This window comes from Myxocyprinus asiaticus, chromosome 14 (assembly GCF_019703515.2).
Source record: "Myxocyprinus asiaticus isolate MX2 ecotype Aquarium Trade chromosome 14, UBuf_Myxa_2, whole genome shotgun sequence".
NCBI lineage: Eukaryota > Metazoa > Chordata > Actinopteri > Cypriniformes > Catostomidae > Myxocyprinus > Myxocyprinus asiaticus.
This window is the reverse complement of record NC_059357.1, coordinates 49,803,356-49,812,226: the sequence shown is the minus strand read 5'-3', so window position 1 is coordinate 49,812,226 and position 8,871 is coordinate 49,803,356. Positions and strand designations below refer to the sequence as shown.

Genomic DNA, 8,871 nt, shown 5'->3' with positions numbered 1-8,871 from the left:
AAAAGTTAATGAATAAATGGCAAATTAGATGGGACAGTAGTAACACAGGGAGATGGTGTTATAGTATTACACAGACAGTAGGGAGGATAAATTGCCAGGGAGGAAATAGAAAAGAAGAAGTGTTGCTGTCTAAATTAAGACTGAGACACACAGGGTTGAAATCAACTCTGGCACTTATGGGTTTGCATGAAAATGGATTATGCGATTTGTGTGGTGTATCTGAAAATGTATGTCATGTGCTTTTTATGTGTAGTAAATATAATATATATCATAATATATTATTTGGTCATTTTAAGAATGGGGAGGACAGAATGAAGTATGAGGATATTTTAGGAAAAGGTTTAATGGACAGACAGGTATTCAGAGCACTAATTAAATGTATATATGACTCAGGTCTAGGGTCTAGAATATAATATGTGTGGATGGAAATACTCTACCTAATCTGGGGCATGAAGAGCTAATTGTGAATGTTAGAGGAGCTGAACACGCAGTGCCAGCATGAGCATGCGCTCTGATTAGTCCACGAATTGGGAAGGAGTATGAAACATCCATACAGATTTTAAACTTCAGACTCATCACCCATGCACGTTTAATTTGCCATCCAGTACAGTATGTGGCGATAATGCTCCTAAAGAGTTGATCGCCATTAAACAAGAAGAAGAAGACCTGTGAGTGGCTGCAATGTGCCGCAAGGCATCTTGTCTTCCAGAAATTCAGAAAAAAAAAAAAAACGTAGAAGAAGAAGAAGACTAGAAATTATCTGTTATGTTTAGGCGCCAAAGTTCTTCACTGCATCAACATTTAACTTTAGCGTTGGGACTTGAAAGCTGAAGCTCGTTATCCTTCATTCCATTTCATTGATAGGATTCTCTTTTTCAGTGTGCATAGAGTTAATGTGTGTGGTTGCGCGGTGCGTAGTTCATTGGTGGACAGTTGGTTAACTCGGCTTTCCATACATTTTATGAACTGAAACTAACGATGCCATAGACTGAACGGATTCAGAGCTATGCGCCGCAGTAATTTTACGGGAGTGGAACAGCCGAGATCCCAAGAGAGGTAGTGCTGGAGGAAGAGTATTTTTCACAACGAGGCCATTTTTGCGACGAGTGGGGACCGTTCAAGGAGTGGAGCAGTACAGACCGCATCATTGCCTGTAAGTTTCTTAATAAACAAAATGCTTTCTCTTGACTAACTAAATCCAACTTGGTCAGTTCATGTATGTAACAGTAGCCAAACCTTTACAGTACCGCTAAGTGAAAATGCAAGTTGCAAAAGCAACTCGAAGTTAAGCTAGCTGTTAGATAACCTAACATTAACTGAGGATTGCTATCAAAATGTCTTACACGTGTAAGGTTTGTAAGTTCAGTACAGCGTCGATTTCTGCATTCATTTGGCATGTTAAAATTCACAGAACATGAGATTTCAGAGTGGACATGCAGAATGCCCTGCTGTTTTTACGACAGAACATCAAAAGCATATGTACCGATTCCATAGGCATACAGTTAAACCAGTGCCACAAACACGCATGGAAGGAGATGCTTTAGCATGCAAAATCCAGGGTTGTAGCTTTGTGTCAGTACATTGGAGAGTTCCAGGAGGTGCACAGTTACAGCACAGCCCATCTTTTGTCTTAATTGCATGAAGACTTAACAAAGTTAAATGTGCCTGAAAATGATATTAAGGATCTCATTGATAATCTCTCAAAAAATGACCTCCTGAAAAGGTGCAACGAGTGAGTATTTATAACTGATCAGACACGAAAAACTCTCAAGAGTAAATTCAGTTACATTGAGCCAACCCCAATTTACCTGGGTATTGATGCTAATGGAAAAGAGAGATTTTGCCAGTATGTGTCCATTAAAGATACAGTGAAGGTATTACTCAGTTAGACCTCAGTTCAAGAGCAATATCTCCAAGCAAAATCTAACACCAGCAACCCCTGATGTGAAAACTTATTATTATAACAGATATTTTTTGCAGGTATTGCCTCATAGACAGAGAATCCTTCCAGCGAACACCCACAAACCAGGTCCTGTTAGATCAGTAGAGACTTATAACAACTGTGTGGCACAAGCATCATTACAGCAGGAAATGACCAATGGGGTAAAGTTTGACTCAGTTTTCAATCAACTGAAGTATTATCATGTTTGCCAGCCAGGCCTCCCTCCCTGTTTGGGTCATGACCTGTTTGAAGGGATTGTTTCTGTTGATCTTGCTTTGTACATAAAGCACTTGGTGACGGCCAAGAAACAATTCACTTATTGCCAGCTAAACAGGATAATATCAAACTTCCCATACAGAGGCAGTGATGCTAACAACAAACCATGTGATGTAAGACCGGATGGGGAAAAGCTCGGAGGGCATGCTGCTCAAAACTGGTGCCTCTTGTGTCTCCTTCCTGTAATGATTGGGGACAGGATCAAAACTCCACTTGAAGAGGATATTTGGCAGTTGTGTCTCAAGCTGAGGGAGGTTGTTGATCTGATATGTGCACCCAAGATCCATACCCACTAAGTAGCATATCTTAAGATTGTTATTGAGGAATACCTCCAACTAAGAAGCACTTTATTCCCAGGAAAACCGCTGCAAGCCAAACACCATTACCTTGTCCCCTACCCAGAGCTCACCCTCCATTTTGGTCCCCTTATTCGATTGTGGACCTTGCGCTTTGAAAGCAAGCACAGCTATTTTAAGCAGTGTGCAAGGAAACTACATAATTTTAAAAACCTCTGCAGTATTTTAGCTGAAAGACACCAGTTGCTACAAGCATATTTACATGCTGGCAGCTTATTTCCTCCAGTGCTTCAAATAGGGGAAGCAACAAAGTTTGATGACCAACTATACCAGATTGGCATTCAGAGGGCTGTCAGTCTCAAAGGTCTTCATCCGGAGGATACTCTTGAAGCACCATCTGTCACATTCAAAGGGACACTGTACAAAAGAGGCATGGCTGTTGTAGTTCACCAAAATGACATGGGCTACAAGTTTGGAAAATATGTGCATTTTGTTGTTGAGCAGTATCACTAAGTGCCTGTTGTAGATCTTGGTGTGCACTGTCTACAAAGAACTAATGATGCTCTTTATGAGTGTTTGACCATGGACAGTCTTGCATATTACTATCCATTGCCTGCATATAATCAGTTTAGTCTCCACTTGATTGCCATGCACCATTCTGTGTGTTACAGGTAAAAGATTAAATAATAGACTCCATTGAGAGTGCCATACAGACTGTGCTACCACAGCTAGATAGAGAGAAACTGGAAATTGTTGTTGGTGAGTTGGTTTCCAAGTTAGGTGTGGAAGGGCCAGATGATCTACAGTTTATTAAAGATGTTAGACATCTGCTCACACCCATTCAGTTCAGAAAAACCACCAAAAGTGGTTTGAATTTCAGTATAGCTGCATTTTTAGCTATCATTTGCTGTGTATGTAAATGTTGAATATGTTATATCTTGATGATGATGATTCCATTAACATTGCAAAATGTGGACAAAATATTTTCTCACTGTTAACATATTAACTATACTTTTTGTTCTGTGCTTATATACATTTGTATGCAGATTCAAGAAGTCCCCAATTGGCCACCTCTTCATCTGACTCGGAAGCTGTTGCTTCATCCAGCACTATGTCTTACCCCAGTCAAATAACCATTCTGTGTGAGAACAGCAGTTGGTTGGACAGGTTCCAGGTGCCATGGGACAAAATGAGGCCCACTCTCAAAAGAACCATTGATGCTGGTAAGAGGCCAGAGGCAGAAGATTGCCGACACATGGTGAAAGTCATTTTCAATTTCATGAGAGAACACTCCTTGAACCAGACACGCAAAGACTGCACAGCAGTAGCAAAAGCTATAACTCAGAAGTATCCAGGGAGCTTTTGAGACAAAACTGAGGAGGGAGAAATAATTGGATGGGGATACTTCAGTTTACTAAATCAGCTCAAGACCAGAATTGAGTATGTCAATAGAGGCAACACACTCTCCTGTCTGAGGAAGCCCAGATGCTCTCAGACAAGTGATGATGACCAGCCGTCAGCTGCCAAATGTGCTAGAATTAACAGTTATGGGTGTATTAGTTGGCAGCCACAGGAGTACCCAGAGGGGGAAACATCAGCATCACTTGAAGAAAAGAGGATAGAGATGGTGGATATATTCAGTCAAGAGGGGCTAAGGGCAACTGGGAGAGGGCGGGTAAAGGAGCTAATGACAATCACATATACAAAACAGTGAGAGGACATAAATGCAGACCCATCCCCCAGCATTCTTGACATAAGTAAGAAGTGGCCATTTCTCCTGTCTTGGAAGTTCTTACTGTCCTACTTCACCACCCTCACTAGAGTTGAACTATACTCCAGACTGAATGAAGACTTGGATAAAAAGGGGAAGAGGCTCCTGGAGTTCTTCAGAGGTCAGCGGATGAAGAGGAGTAAGGAAGTTAAAGCTGTTCTGAAAGAGGTCTTGAAGGAGGACCGAGAGGGCACCGATGGTCTTGGAGCGATGCTGGTCATGATGTCACATTTCAAAGAGGCAGAGTACACCCTTTTTCTCCTTGCTGATGTAAGTTTTTTTTTGTCACTATTTGTCGTCTAGAACTCCTGTTGTAGAGGTTACTTATTTGTTGTGAACACTTGGCCCTGGCAAGAGTGCAGTATTTAATGTCCACAATTCCTTTTTTCATCTTGTAGTATAGGCACCACATAGGTGCCATAGGGTGATCAAATTGTGAAAATGAATAATTGCAATGTAACTGTTTACTGTGCAGGGTAGAGAGCATTACAGAATATCTACAATCAAATAGATTTGTATTTACACATTTGCATTTCTCTGCACTCTAACCATGGGCCCTAAAATATGCATTCATGTTTTTAATATGTAGATTGTTGGCCTGCACATTATTGATAGATGATCATATTGAGACCAGGCTGAAGAAAAAGGAAATTACCCTTAAACCTTAGAAGAATATCTAATAAGTTTTAGATTAATTGCTTGGAGTGTTTTTTAGCGTTTGAGTGTTTTTTTATGCCTTTGTTCATCTAAATTATAATACTCATAGGCAACTACAACTCCTGCTGATGCCGAGGCCCAGTTCTCCCTTCCCATCACCCCAAGTCTCATTATGTTAGATAAAACTTTAATTAAAGAAAAGTAGTCTTTTGAAGATAAATACAATTAAGTGGACATAGCAAATACAATGAGGCAACTCTTGTGGCAGCCCTGCTTTCCAAATAAAGTAGCATTTCAAAGATGTCACGGGGTCCCTTATCAATTCCCCACAGGACAAAAGTGAAGAATTAATAAATTCATTTCTTATTTACTATGATTGTTTATTTTTCAGGAATCTTCATTTTGCTGTGGAACGGCACTGTGGAACTGATGGACTGAATAGTGATGGAATCACTAAGATCCTAAGAGGCAAAGAGCCATAAACCTTTTTGCTCAGCCAAGTCACTTTTGTTCAACTATGGAAAAGGGTGGGCTCTCTGTGCATGTGGATTTGTCTGTAAGGGGGAAACACTATTATGAAGATGTTGATGTAATGAAGTTTTAAAATAAGTAAGTTATATAGGTTAAATAAGTTTTAAATAGAACTGTTAGTTTTGAAAATGCTTGGTCCAAATTTCATAAAGTATACCAGCTGTTAAGTATGCACTTAATAATACACCGTGTTTGCAGTTAGCATTGAGGTTTTTCTAAAGGTGTAATACTTAATTTTGTCTGATATTTAATTGGGTCATTTTCCTGTGTAAACACAAAAGACTCAACTTGATGAGACACAGCTAGAGTTACTTTTTAAGCTGTCTACCTCAAATAGAGTTTTAATTTCCTATAGAGCACATGCCAGCTCTATCACAGCACTTTATCGGCACCTTCTTACTATGGCAACTCCCCCACAATCCCAGAGTTTATGAGTGGACTTTCTTTCAGGGGAATTAAATTGTTTGCGTTCAAAGTGTTTTTAAATATTGTGTTTTATGTAGAGATAATGTATTTGCCAAAGAGTGCCTTTTCAACTACAGAATATCTGTAAAATGGCTTGGCAGAAGAAATGGCTTCATATTTTTTTTATGTTGATTTGTTATTGCCACTGTTTTTAAATATGCAATCCTCATGTTTTTGGATATTAATATCCATTGTTGTAGGGTTGCTAATATTTTAAATGTGTAGAGAGTGCAGCTGCTTGTCAGTTATGCACAGTTTAGAAGACATGGAAGATAATTGTACATGCTGTGGAAGACAAACTTCATTGTGCATGTGTGTGGAAGCCATGGGATGCTGACCCATTAAGCACAAGAAAAATGTTTATGCTTTTTACTTCTCAACAATTAAGAATAAATAGTTGAATGTATTGTTTGCCATCTTTCTGAAGTTATTGTTGAAGCTTAAAAAATGTCAAAAATTTTAAAATGCAGTAAATGTTTATTTTAACAGAAGAATACTGGTAATCTGTAAATGTATTTAACAGTTACATTACTGATACTGTAACTTAAATATACAGTATTTAAGTTTCTATTTTACAGTCAAAAATTGGAAATTACTGTATTTTAAAGTTAAAACACTACTACTGTAAACTAGAAAGCAGTACTTCGAAATTACTGTGGTTTATTTTACAATTGAAACACTGTGAACAAAATAGCAGTACTTCGAAATTACTGTGGTTTATTTTAGTTACATGGTTGCTACTGTAAATAAAAACAGTAAAAATATGGTTATTTATGTTACGGTAAGTTACTTGTAAATTGCTGCCAGTTAATTACTGTGAATTTCACAGCAAGTTTCTTACAGTGTACCATCAAATGTCTGGTTACCGACATTCTTCCAAACATCATCTTTTGTGTTCAGCAGAAGAAAGAAACTCATACAGGTTTGGAACAACTTGAGGCTGAGTAAATGATGACAGATTTTTCATTTTTGGGTGAACTATCCCTTTAAGTAAATGACACTACTCTAAATCATGAACAAGACCATTGTTTGTTACTTAAAGTTCTATCTCTGGTGAAAAGTGCTCAAGTTTTGTGATGCTCTTCCTGAAGTGCACAACGCGCAATTTAACTGGCAGTTTTGCCAACATATCATCAGCTGATACTGTGCACACATGAGGGGACATCATGTACTCTTTGAAGTCTTCGGTCAAAAGGCAGAGCCCATGTTCTTTTTCTGACACTCCAATCACTTGAATTTCTTCTTCAGTGGGCTTTTGTTCAACAACCTGGATTAAATGACAATAATAAATACAATTTAGAGTGAAAATGACATCTCCGAACAATATAGACCTATCAGTAATGTTACAAGTCAAGACAGAAAATTCATGAGTATTAAAGTGGAAATGAAGCAGTCAGTCAAGTTAACAAATTATATAACACGATAAATGTAACCATTTTAAAAGAAAAAAAAAGCTGTTTTGTTATAGCTTTTGTAGCAAGGGCGCCGCCATCTTGCAGTACTACAACCTGTGACATTGCGGGGTTGGTTGGCTCCATCGGATTAAAGAAGTTTATTATTATATACTATTATTATTACTAATAATTAATTTATGATTAATATTAATCTGTGCACATTGCTTCTTGCTAGTGATGTAAAGCACTGCATTAAGTCTGAAAAAAAAAAAAGAGCTACAGAAAATGCAGCAAAATCTCTGACCATTAAATTAAACCAGGTTTAATTATGTGGCACCTTTAGACAACAACATTTTAATTTATCTACATTTAGCATTATTGGTAAGAGCATTTTATAATAAACATCTGGTAAACATAAATTTATAGAAAGCCTGTCATACTGATTAGCCCTAGCTAAAGTGTTGTGGAGGGTTTTTTGTACCGTGACTGTAGTGTACGCTGATGAATTCAGCTTCTTCAGGCCAGTGTTGGGCCTTAGGTGGGTCAGAATGACCTCATCATCGAGGAGTGTTGGTGCCATGGCTACATAATGCCAGAATGTGATAGTGAGAGTTGTGGACCCACACTTGAGGTCCAAGTCCAGCACCGGAACTTCTCCCACCTCAGATGACGTTATCCTTATGACTTTCAACTGTAAATAAAATGTAAAATGCTAATTATGCAGGATATATTAAACCTGATTGTGAGGTCACTGGGACAGGAAGGTTCAGGTCTCAGGTGAGCTTTTAATCACAAACTTAGGGATAACACAGTCACAACTGGCACAGTAACTTCTTCAGTTTCACAAACTCTTTAGCATCACAGGCTCTTTAGTCACAGCCTCTTAATCATCACAAAGTCTGTATCACAACTCTGTAGCATCATGAACTCAGTAGCTTCACCGTGAGACTCTCGTGCCAGACTCTCTCTCTATCTTCTTGCGGTGGCGTGGCTGTTTATATGCTGCTCTCCCCAAGCTCACTGGAATTAGAGACAGGTGTTAGACATAATTTAGCTCAGGTGTAAGTGCCCCTACCGCTTTCTCTCTCTCTGGACGGGTGCTCGACACAAATCCCCACCGACTGTCTACCACTCCCCCCCCCCCCCATTTCTGGAAAGGAAGTCGGCGACAGCCATCTGCGATCCCGGACTGTGGACCACCTTGAACTTAAATGGCTGAAGAGCCAGATTCCAACGGGTGATCCGCGCGTTGGTATCTTTCATGCAGTGGAGCCATTGGAGTGGGCCATGATCCGAGCAGAGGGTGAAGGCCCACCCCAGCAGGTAGTACCAGAGAGTGAGGACCGCCCACTTGATGGCAAGACACTCCTTTTCTACTGTGCTGTACTTAGTCTCCCTCAGCGAGAGCCTGTGGCTAATGTACTGCACCAGGCGCTCCTCCCCCTCCACCACCTGCGAGAGTGCAGCCCCCAGCCCCCTGTCTGAAGCATCTGTCTGTAAGACAAAAGGGAGTAAGAAATCGGGAAAATGTAAAAGCAG

The 8,871-nt window shown here is 39.6% G+C and overlaps 1 long non-coding RNA gene across 1 annotated transcript; it reads left to right on the top strand.

Moving 5' to 3' along the window:
* The first annotated feature begins 664 nt into the window (after positions 1-664).
* On the top strand, positions 665-6,886 carry LOC127452189 (uncharacterized). The gene is made up of 3 exons (XR_007899209.1): positions 665-1,153; positions 3,561-4,555; positions 5,334-6,886. It is a non-coding gene; the product is annotated as an uncharacterized LOC127452189 (long non-coding RNA).
* Positions 6,887-8,871: the final 1,985 nt, after the last annotated feature.